This window comes from Ostrea edulis, chromosome 3, assembly GCF_947568905.1.
Source record: "Ostrea edulis chromosome 3, xbOstEdul1.1, whole genome shotgun sequence".
In the NCBI taxonomy this organism is placed as follows: Eukaryota; Metazoa; Mollusca; class Bivalvia; order Ostreida; family Ostreidae; genus Ostrea; species Ostrea edulis.
Window position 1 is genome coordinate 77,582,644 of NC_079166.1, and position 12,791 is coordinate 77,595,434.

At 34.2% G+C, this 12,791-nt stretch overlaps 1 protein-coding gene across 1 annotated transcript in view; it reads right to left on the bottom strand.

Moving 5' to 3' along the window:
• The window catches only part of LOC125677509 (uncharacterized), a 171,474-nt gene that overhangs the window by 132,978 nt on the left and 25,705 nt on the right, over positions 1–12,791 (bottom strand). The gene's annotated exons all lie outside the window — the stretch shown is intronic.

Sequence of the window (12,791 nt, forward strand, 5' to 3'; positions counted from 1 at the left end):
TATATTTTATAATGATTCGGGAAATTGGTTGAATTAATCAAGTCAGGATTATATTAAAAAAATCACCATGCGTCTATAATCAAACAAGTATTCTGAAAGTAATGCATAAGCAATACATGTCCTCTACCGGCACATCCTTTATTTGGTGGATGCAATACTTGACAGAATGTGCCTTTAATGGTCTTTAAACTTGAAATGTGCCTTAAAACATTGGTACCAAGTCAGAATGTTTACTAATATCGAATTAGTTTGATGTTTCATTGTCCCTGTAGTTGAAATAGGTAGTTTATATCAGGGATGAAATAGTCTTATTCAATAATTATTGAATTTAATTCACACACATGTAGCATATATCCTGTATGTCAATTAATACATAAGTATATGTAAATCTGGGTTTGTTAACAGTATAAGTTGTCCATTCTAATCCTATACATATCATACTAGGTCAAACTATCGGTCCATGGGCCACGTTGTTCACCTGAACAATTGTATTGGCGTTGCAATTATTTTTTCTTCTTTCAGGACTATCTTTGAAATGTCATTTTGAACAAAATTTGTTGATTTAATCAAGATACATATGCTATCGTTACAAAATACCCACAGGTAACCCGCACAGACGTATCTGTGTCACTACTTATCACTTTTATCACCAAAGTTTCTATATATCATGTTAAACAAAAGTTTGTTCAGTTTACTTAAATTTGCATATTATATCGTCTAACTCTAATCTGCTGGCCTGAACATCAGATTTATTAAAGGAAAATAATTACTCTTTTTAAATGAACTTCTGGAAATAATTTCGAGAAAATTAATGCGAGCCTTCGAATAACATAAAAAAAAAATAGAATTTTGATCTGGAGCCAGAACTTGTGGCAATTTTCATAACTTAAAATTATGTGAAGCCATACTCCAAATCTTTTTTTTTTCGAGCTAGAGTTTGAGTTACAGCCCTAGTCAACTTTTATATCCCCCCTAGCCCGAAGTGCATGTTGCATACTAATACAGTTATTTCTAATATTTTTTTCCCCACGATAACCTATCTATCTATTTAACATTATATCTCTGTATCTTTATCTATCTATCTATCTATCTATCTATCTATCTATCTATCTATCTATATATATATATATATATCTTTCTCTCTATCTATATATCTATCTCTCTCTCTCTCTCTCTCTCTCTCTCTCTCTCTCTCTCTCTCTCTCTCTCTCTCTCTCTATATATATATATATATATATATATATATATATATATAAATCTACCTAGCCATCCATCCATTTATCTGTCTATCTTACATATAATACTACGGTGTTCGAAGCTCATTTTACTGACGGTGATATACACATCGTCGCGACTTATATGTTGATCACATGACACTTTTAAAGTCGTTAGAAAATAACCACATTCCAATATCTTTCTATTCAACGTAAATCAGCTAAGCAGAACGACTGCCGAAAAGAGATGGAATTTGTTTACGGCATTGACATATCAGATACTGTTTCATATAGTGAATTTTCCACTATGTGATATGAAGTTCATACAACAACCGATTTTTGACCTTAAACGATTTCCTACAACTCTTTTGTTTCAACGATATTGAGGCAAATGGAAATGCTTGTGGCGGGGATTTGCTTGATGAATGATTTAGTCTAATACTTCAAGCTCCCCCATGCTTGTAAGATTTATTAAGAATAGCATTTAACAATAAAAATCAAAAAGGGTAGTACTGAAAAAATAAGGAATTGAAAGAGAAACATTTCTATCCAAGATTCGTTATATACAAATTTGTTGTAAATACAAAAAAATGTGAGACATATTTCATGGATCATCCGCTTTACGAATGTCATAGTACCGCCATACCTATCGGAAGTGTTATATGATTAGTAGAAAGAAAGCGGAAGAATTTTCATATCATTTAACAATCTAGTAAACAATAACATAAATCATTTCGGTACAACGACTCACACTTTTTTATATGTCATATTTTCTACACGAAATGCAAATAGTTCATAAATAAATATGTTAAGGCATTAATATTTATGATGTAAGACTCCCCCATCCCAAACCCCTATGAGTTAGGATGATGTTTTTATCTATTTATCAATCTATTTTGCTTATCAAGATATTTTGACAAGTTAACTTTCAATATGTTTTCCTGCTTCACACACACACATGTCTAAGATGTTAGATAGATAGCCCACTCTCAGTATTTCTGATGAACTCTAAAGCGATGAAATGCCATCTGAGAATTTATCACATCAATTCAATATATTACATATACTTGGATTGAAGGACGGATAGACTATGTTCGGATTTTTTAAAAAGTTATATTTGTACATTTGCTCAAATATAACAAATGTTACTGTGATTTGTAGGTTTCTGATATCATTTTCTGATACATGGTACGTTGATTAAAAAACACACACTGATGTAAACTTCTGTTATCATAAACATATAATAGAGTTATTTTTCGTATATAGTGCATTAATTCTGACATTATAATCAGGATCAGGAGTAAACAATAAGTGCACGACACAACGCTGCATGGTGGCTGCGAATTTCAGAAACAGTTTATTTTATATTGCTGAGTGGATAACAGGGCGATTATTTGATAAAGAATTCAGGAATTAATTCATTATTTTTTCCTTGGAATGAGGTATATGTATACCGTGAACAAAAGACGGAAAACTGCATCATTGCGTGTAGCGCATGATGCAAAAGGTTTTCGTCTTTATTTCGTGGTATACCTCATTCCAACGGGAAAAAAATAATGACTTTATTCCTTATCTTTTATTATTTTTAAACATTGAGTTTATATGATTTGAGTTGAATTAGCGAGTTATGTTTTGGACTACATGCTATGTCATTTCGAGATGGGCGTAGTAATTTGTGAATACACAACTTAAAAACCTAACTCCGTTAAGCCTAATGCCAGCGTCCACGAATTGGTGTTCACTATTGCGCAAACGGGTTTCTTGTGAACTGGAGAGTACTGTTTTGAAAGAATGAGTTAGATATAAGTCCTGTTGAGAGAAAAGTGGCGGAATTTTGTTGAGTGGAATTGGAATTATAGATGTAAGTGCAAAGTTCGGTGTCGGTACTAACGGAAAGCGTGGGACACGTGCATAAGCAAGATGTGGGATGCCAGGTAGGGTTCTCTTGAGGGTTGTTACGGCTTCAAAGTGGACACGTGAGTGTTACAGAGGGTTTTTCGAGTTTCATCGGTAAATTTCCAAGGTATCGCAGGTGTTGTAACGTCGTAAGGAAGCCTTGTTTCGGTGGTCACTCATAAACATACTATGCCGGAGTTCGAAACCATAGTCGTAAAGGGCTATGCTATTGCAGTATATTTGAAGCAGCGTGCGATGTATCTGGTATTTGGGTTCGTGACATATAGGAAGTTGTCGCAAGGTGCAAACTGGACAATTGTCATCCCCGGTTGAATACTTTTAACTCTCAGCCCGGAAGTGCAGAGGCAGAGATGTGTTGTTATATCGGGGATGTATCCTCAAATAGCCATGTTTATTCCATTTTCCATAATTAATTATTATTCATGTTTGATATTTGTTTTGTTTAATAAATCTGTATAAATTGATATAATTGTTACAGTATTAACCAGACACACAAGCAGTCCTAGAAAGCAGTCCCGGGGACTGCCCTGGGATTGATCTCTCAAAAGTGGGACTGCCCTGGGACTGCTCTAGAAAGCAGTCCCAGCGGTCCCAACAGTCCCCGGAACTGCTTCCTGGGACTTCTTTGATCAGTCAAGCATGAATCACGTGATATTATGAATGATAAGAAAACACCGTCCCGTCCACAGCGTATTCAGAATATACACAAATCACTTCAGTAGTTTTTGACCGCTTACTGACGCAATTTCACTAGAGAACTTGAGAAAATAATGGATGGAAATAAAATAACAAGAATATATACCTATTCAGGGCGGGTTTTAAAAAATATACAACCAATCATCTACAAATTAAAAGTATGTGTGCGCGTAAGTGAAACGCAGTGTTTGCTAGTTCAAACACTATAGGTGGATAAATCATTTATGCGACTTTAAGCACATTTATTTTATTAACCTAGTCAATAAATAAATATAATCATGCTACATAATTTTCAGAACCCAAGATACACTTCAAATTTATAAAATATTTAAAAAAATAATGAATAACAACCACAAAATTGCCTGACAAAAAATGAACGTCAATTGATTTTACGTTTTGAAATTGTGGTTATCAGACTTATAAATTCTGCATGAATCATTTTTTTCTCTCGCATTCATAAACTTTAATTTTGTTATAAATTCATGAAAAACTGTCAAACAAGTATTTTGAATATGTGCTTTTTTCATGTACATGTATAATATATTGCTTTTCTCTTTAATTACACGATACATTGTAAATCATTTATCTTCGATTTCGGCTACCATATTGACGCGCTCCAGCAATTATCGACAATGTTTATCGATAATCTCACTGTTGACTTAGCTCCTCCCACTAGTTATTTTAATTTCGCTGACAGGGGCCGCTGGGACCTTCACCTTGGAGGTTGACCTACTTTTTGAAAACTGTAACCTTCCTAATAACTTTTGAACAGCGAGTGCTAGATCTCTGGTATTCCACATGCGCATTCCATGGGATAAAACCTTTCTGTTGGGACTAAACCTTGCGACCGTCTTAGGACAGCGTCAGAGTAAAAATGCAATATTGTAACTTTATGTTCTCAATATCAGCAACAAGTAAATGGTACACGTTATACATGAATGAAACGAGAAAATTATCACCTTTCTACCTGCAAAATATGGTCGGATTTTGAAGCGCGGCCAATTTTGGTCAATAACGTCCGTTGTCCTTTGCTGCAATTATTTGAAATGCTTCTAGCTAATTTTTGCATAGTCGTTTTAAGTTTTACATCCTCCCTATACTCTGTTGGCTAGATATTGTTTAAGGAGGTACTCTACATCGTGATAATGGCTGACTTCCTTTTAGAACGTGGATGGAAATATAGATATTAGCAATTGTCTATTCGTTTTAAAAACATCGCCTAGCTGAACTGCTGAACTCTAGATCGCGGCTTCGAATCCAGCAGGGATTTTAAAATTTTGTTTCGGATTGGTTTCTACTAAAGCTGTTTTCTTGACGAAATAAAGTAAAATTGAACGTTTTTACTTTCAAAATATTGTCGTACACATCTCCCACTTTTCATTCATATCAAATTTCTCTGCCGTAGCATACCTCCTTAATGTCTAACTCGAGATTGTTTCACTCATATTGCGACGTCACCATTGCCGGTGAAGGGCTGCGGCGCTTATGACCTCTGCTTTATCGTGCCACACTTGCTGTGATACGGGACCTAAGTTTTTTTTGCGTTTTGCCCCATTTAAGTTACCTCTTACACCAAGCAAGGGGTACTGAGGACATATTCTAACGCGGATCCCCACGGGACCCTATACTCTGATCGAGTCTACTTTAGATAGCTATTTGATAAATCAAACATTCTATTAGTTGAAAATTCGTGATTGAAAATTCCAGGATTTCAGACAATTCCTGAATAATACGTCATATGAAAATACTTTAAACACATGAACATTTTCCAGATATTATTTGAGAACTAAGTTTTGAGTGTCACAGCATGTTATAAAAATATGGATATTTCTAAATGGAAAGGCCATAGAATATAATGCCATTCTCCACTTTTTAATGATCATTCTCAAAGTTCTGAAATATATCGCATAAGCAAGCTCAAGAGGAAAACAGTGCAAGAATATAAGGTTCACGTTTCTCTATTCTTTTGAGAAAACAAATTTTCTCTTTTAAAAGGCATACCCTTAATCAATTTTTGGAAACGGCATTTTTAAACCACATGTACATGCAAGGTGAAGATAACAAATAGATAGATGGGCAAACACGGACCCTTGGACACACCAGAGGTGGGGTCAGGTGCCTAGGATGAGTAAGCTTCCCCTGTTGTACATAATTCTTTTGAATTTGATAAACTGTATGTGGACTCTTACACCCTGCTTTACCATTATTGAATTCTTACTACTAAATGAATTATCATTAAGATTCCTCATTTAGACAATTACTATCTCTGTAGTGTTTTAAGTTCACCTTAGTTCAGCTTTTCGCAACCGTCGCCACCGTCTTTCTGTACTCAGCACTTTGATAATCATGACATGGTGTTGTACAATAGTTATTTGGAAGTGTTGGAACACGAAACAATTATATTATAAATTCATTTCAAAATTAAGGATTATCTCCCTCACGCATAGCTCATATCCCTAGACGAATTTGACTCCACATTTTTGGCACATTGTTGTCCCTATGATAGCTCTAAAACTTCATTGTTATTTCAGATTTCAAACATTTTGGTTGAGCATCACTGAAGATACAGTATTTGTCGAAATGCGCGTCTGGTGCATCAAAATTGGTACCGTATAAGTTTTACTTTGCACTCAATAACCTATCAATTTTTCAAAAGAATGGTTAGGAATTATTTGGAAAAATTGGGAATATAAGATATTTTAAACTTATATTAAATCTAAAACTAACTTTGTTATTGAAAACTGCTTAACACTTTTACCACCTGCACAACGTTTAGCACTCAGACGATTACGTACATCAGCGAATAATTTACCAGTAGAACGAGGTCGTTATACGGGAATCCCTAGACATTTAAGATTTTGTTCAAAGTGTTATTCCTGTAAAACTGGTAATGAAATTCATCTATTTTTGAATTTCGATTCTTTTCCGTACAATGAAAAACATGGAGAAATTATGATAGTGAGGACAATATCACAGTGACATTTACAGAAGTCAGCATTGATATATACAGCTGTACCGTAGCCAGCCGACATTAACATGGACAGGGTGGATGACAAGATCACTAGCTCAGATAACAAATTACATTTATGTTGAATTTAATAAATGAAACTCCAGAAGAAGAGTCCCCGCTTCTATTACAATTAGGTTTTTTGTCACTGGTCACACATACATGTGTTTGTTTACTTTGTTATTTAGAACGTTAAATCATGAAGTGGAACGATTTTAATCATTCTGAATGCTCGTGCATGTAGTAGTGCTGCACACATGCAATCGGAAACTTTCAATGAGTTAAATTGTTATATCAAAAACAATGAATGAACTACGCGACGAATACACGGCATATAACTGTAAGCATTTAACACCTGCGATATGGGTTTCGGAATGTTGCACTAAACATGGATTAGTATTGCAAACGAAGACATGTATTAACCAATGAATGGTTTGTCTCAGTAAACGTATTTCAGACTTGACTTCTGGGACTTAAATGGCTACATGATACTTGGTAACCAGCAGACCTGCATATTCTATTTTTACACAGTGTACCTGGATATAAAATTCTCTGTTCTCTCTGGTGGAACACATTCCGATGCATCTCTTATTTGTTAAAAACGTATCACAGTACGTGACGCTTAATGACCTCAATAAGCGGTGATTTAGCATTCACAGTGAGGAGACATAACAGATACTTTTTTATACGGACACTTTCCCTTTGAATTTCAAAACTGAAAATGGAGTCCTTGACAAATGAAGACTCTTGTAAAAAAAAATGAAGTGATGGGTTTTTTTTTTTTTTTTTTTTTTTTTTTTTTTTTTTTTTAACTAGATTTGCGCTTAATATCAGTGGTGTTACCTTACTATAGGGATCTGCAGGGCCCGGTTTTTCGAAAGCTGGTTAACTTTAACACAGTGGTTAAGTTTAACTCAGTGTTAACTCCTAACCAAGTGATTAGCTAACACAATGGTTAAATTCTGTTTTTCGAAAGCAATTTAACACATTGGTTAGTTAACACTGTGTTAACCGGGTTAACCACTTGCTAATCATTTGATTACCCATAATGCACATGTACTTCCTATGTAAACAATAAGAATGCAGGAGTAAATAAAAGTCTTGTTTGTGGGAGATAGCTGATGAAATGTTCATGTATTGTTTTGTTTCGAAATACATGACAGTGACTGTGAGCCATGCACTTATACTTGTATAAATGCATTTGTTAGTCTATTCAATTTGAATAATCATAGAGGTATTAGATATAATGATATATACTAGGCCTTTAAAAGCCTAGTTGAGAAAAACGGTGCTTATGTTGTAGAGAGCAGGCTCATTGCATACCGGGGTAGTTTATCAAAGTGGGGGTTTATAGGGAGTCGAACAAGTTGACTTCACAATTGTCTGAAAATACTTGACAAGCCAAAACAAAATAATTTATACACCCCCTCCCTAAAATGAGTTGTTCTGTACGGGCCGAACCTAAAATCCTAAGTTGCGTGATGGGGGAGGGGGTCGGTTTCATCCTTTATCAGTAAAATATACGAGTTCAGTTCAAGCGTTCATTTCAACTACCAATCACTGGTGCTATGATATGAAAAAGCGGGGAAGGGGGATGTCAGACTTTGCATGTAAAAATAACAGTAAACGTTTGTTGTCAGAAATAAGGGGGTGAGGTGCTACATGTTTTGAAATAGGAAATAAAACATATGGCTTGATTCATAATTGGACAATTTTTATGGGAGGGGTTTAACGACGATGCTAGCCTATAAAAAATTCTAAATTTCTAAGAATACCTAACTTTCCTTTTTTTTAATACTCTTTAAAAGTCTTATTTTCCCCAAAACAGTTAAAAATATTCATGAAGAAAATTATAAATAAATTTACTTTATGATAGTCTGTTCACATACATATCTATAGCATTATATATATATGTTCTTTTTATGCATTTATTTATTTTAATATTCTTTTTATTTTAAACATAACACTTGATCCACCACTCCATTTTTACTAAGGGAGATTAATCTGGAATATCAACAATGAAAAACTCTTCTTCCTAAGTTTGTGTTAACAACTATTCTGTATTAGCCTGAATTGAATACTGTTCATATTAGATAGCCTTCAAAAAAGAAAACACATGTATGTACGTTTCATGCATGCACATCTTCATTTGAATCATTTGTAAATGATACAAGGGGATTTTCAAAAGGTCAAGGCCAGTGCAGACGATAGTGTTTTTAAAGTTGGTGTTTCAATGGAGATTATCATCATGAACTAAGGGCCTGCATACACTTTGACATTTGGAAGCCAAAACTTAGGTAAAATTACATCTTAAGCATGGGTCCTGTTGCAGGATTTCATATAAGTGAATATAATACGAGTTTTATTGACCCCCCCCCCTTATTGAAAGTTTATGCCGAAAGTATCTATAGATGCGTGCAAGATATTGCCACTGGCAGAAAAGTGTAACACTATCATCCAACTGTACTAGTTTTTTTCCATTAGCTGTGTCTCTTAGGTAAATTTCATGAGATTTGACGAAAATATCAATTTATGACAACATAAACAACACACCGTCAGAGTTCAGCATCAATACACACCTCAGAATGTCTAAACCTTTCAGATTTTCATGATTTTTGGTCTGAGGCGGACAGAAAATGAAGTCGGCGGCCATTTTTAACCACTGTGTTAAGACTTAAGCAGGTACTGGAGGTGAATTAAAGTTAACACACCGTTAACACAGTGTTAACGCAAACTCGCATTTTGAAAAACAGTTAATCACATGGTTAACTTTAACATAGAATTTAACACAGAGTTAACACGGTGTTAAAGTTAACCAGCTTTCGAAAAACCGGGCCCTGTTGTTTATCGTCATACATTTGTTATATTCGCCTATTGCAAATTATAAGTTGGTCAAGCATGCTCTCAGATCAATAAAAGACAACAAAGAATGTCGATATTTAGTTTAAATTGACAATATCACGATGGATGTAAACTATAAACGTAGTTATTTTCTTATACTGGACACAGGGAGCTACGTATTGTAACAGGGTTATTAAGCATGATTAGATGAAATTTCAAAACAATATTTTCAAGGGGTTCCCTTGACTGGGCCCAGGGGACGAAGCCCCCGGGAACTCCTGGATTTTAAAGATTTTAGAGGGCTTGGAGTATGCCTCTTATTTAGTCATTTGCACTATATCATTTCTAATAAGGTGAAATTGATAAAATGACGCAAATTTTAAGGGTCTTTGGAACAAATTAAGTTCGCCCAATAAGGTAATGCAAGAAATGAAAATATTTTCTCATTTAGTTCTCCGGGATTTGAAGAAATTATTTCTTCTGTTATTTTTAGTACACTTTTCTAAACAAGATACCACGATTTACCTTAAATTTGAAAATTCTAAGCCCCCCCCCCCCCCCCTTAAATCTGCCACAGGGCTATACTGTACAATTTGACAAATTCATTTTGTACATAGCGGATTTTAAACAAAACACTAATCAGATATGCATAATTAAATGTTTAGATACATTATATGTTTGCAGATGTAGCATATTTTAAGTAGAATACCTTTTCTTTTTCACAATTCATTTATTTATGAATATTTGGAAACCCATATGAAATATTTAGTTCCTTCTATACTTTACACACTGTCCTTCCGGGGGAGTACTCGTTGTAAAAATCGATGGAATAAAACATTCTTAACGAGTAGAAATGAAAGCTACTGACTACAATAAAAATATTTATATGTTATTACATGTACATTCTTAAAATATATCATTAAGAATGTTATGTATAACATTGATTGCGAATTATTGTATGGAAACAATAAATACTGAGTTGTAATTTTTCGTTGTACACCGTCTAATGCAACAACAAATAGATCACCTACTCCTGGCTGTGGATAATAATTAGAGGTCAAATCATCAAGTTATACACGGGCTGCTCATGGACTGGACACAGTATGATAAACTCGCTTATCAAGACACAATATCACATTGCCTTCATCTTCATATAATGCCAAAATGGAGCAGTATTTCTTCGAGTATTGTTGAAATTTGTTAAGAAATTAGCTCTGACTATGATAGGTATGATCCTGTTTATCGATATAAGACACATTGAGAAATGCGTGTCTAATATGTTGTGCTAGTATGCATCAGAGTGGATTTTCCATGTATTTACAAATTCCGATGAGGTTTGCTATTTACTCTCTCTCTCTCTCTCTCTCTCTCTCTCTCTCTCTCATCTATTTAGTGTGTGATGTAGTGTATAAATTGTTTGACAATATACAATGTATATGCATGGATTTACCACATCAGAAAGATTTTAAGTACGTCAATTAGATTTAAATGATAAAATGTTATGTCTCAATCATCAATTATACCTTTAACAAAAAACAAGAAAATAGACAGTCTACGAACACGAGCAATTATATGAAGGAAAAATAGAAGGAATTTATTTTTCCAGAAGAGTTTCTATAAAAACGTGGCAGAATCTCTTAAATCACGTGAGAGCTGATTGGTAGAATACCAACACCACTCTAAATCAAAAGATTATCTTTATTCACTGGTTTAGTACAGACACACTTGATGGCTGGATGAATGCATAACATTGTGATAGTTAGGACGATACCCACCGTGACATTTATACATAACAAACGAACACTGAAATACCGGAGTCAGCAGACCTGAACAAGTACAGAACAGATGGACTCAACAAAATGTAAAGAAACTTTATACTAAATGTCACATTCAAAACTTTATACGGTCATTACGTATGCATTAGTAAGCACATATCTTCGGAAGACGTATGTCATCATCATTGGGGTATCTAGATGAAACAAAGTCACCCTGTAAACATGTGCATCCAGTGGCGGATCCAAAATATGCTAAGGGGAGTTTGGTGGTTTCACGTTTTTCATGTTACTGTTATAGTCATTCTAGCTATACTTTATGCATAATAAAATTAATGATAACAACAGTTAACCGATCTGTTCATCTTAATGCACTTGTTTGTATGTATGTGTATTCTCAAGCTTTTTTTCTAGTTTTATTTCATTCTTGGTCTTAAAAGGCGGTACCCGGCCTCCCGCTCACTGTCAACTCGCCATGTCACCGATAATGTTATATTCCTTATATATATGACATATTAAAGTAACCTATATCAGCATTTAAATTAGTGGGACTAAGTATCACGACACTTAATAATAATAATAATACCATATTTATATAGCACCCATTTCATACACTATGTACGCTCAAAGGTGCTTTACAATGCATGTATACCTTACAACAGAATGTTATATACATAATACATAGAAAATAAATAAAACATTAAAAGATGTACCTATCCTCATTGTACATATAAAACATTAAAACACAAGATACCATAAATATTCTAGATAAGAATAAACATCAGTTTCAAGGTGTATTAAAATAATAATAATAATGAAATACAGACACGCACACACAGCATATAATGTCTCAGGTATAATACATTAAAACATACAATTCCTTTTTATATATAAAACACCACAAAATGGTACTCGAAAGCTAAGACACATGGTCTTTAGTTTTCACAGTTTTTCACAGAATCTAACCTACACGAATGACTGAAATGATAGAAACTAGTCCTGGAAAACTTGATGGAAAAATGTGTTTTCAGTGACTTCTTGAATGGGGCATTCCACAGTTTTGAAGCTATTGTTCTGAAACACCGATCTCCGTATGTTACGGTTCGACTTTTTGGAATAACTAAAGTGACTGATTGTTTTATATACCTAGATTTCGGGTAGGCTTATATACCTCTAGTAATTGTTTGATATAAGTTAGGCACTCATCATGTAAGGCTTTGTAAGTATAAGTAAGTATACTTTTATGTGTCAACTTCATCTCGCTTTATTGAAAATGTGTGTATGTATTTCACCCGAACACCTCAATCCCCAACCACTCGTCACTTCCTGCTAATACAACAAAGA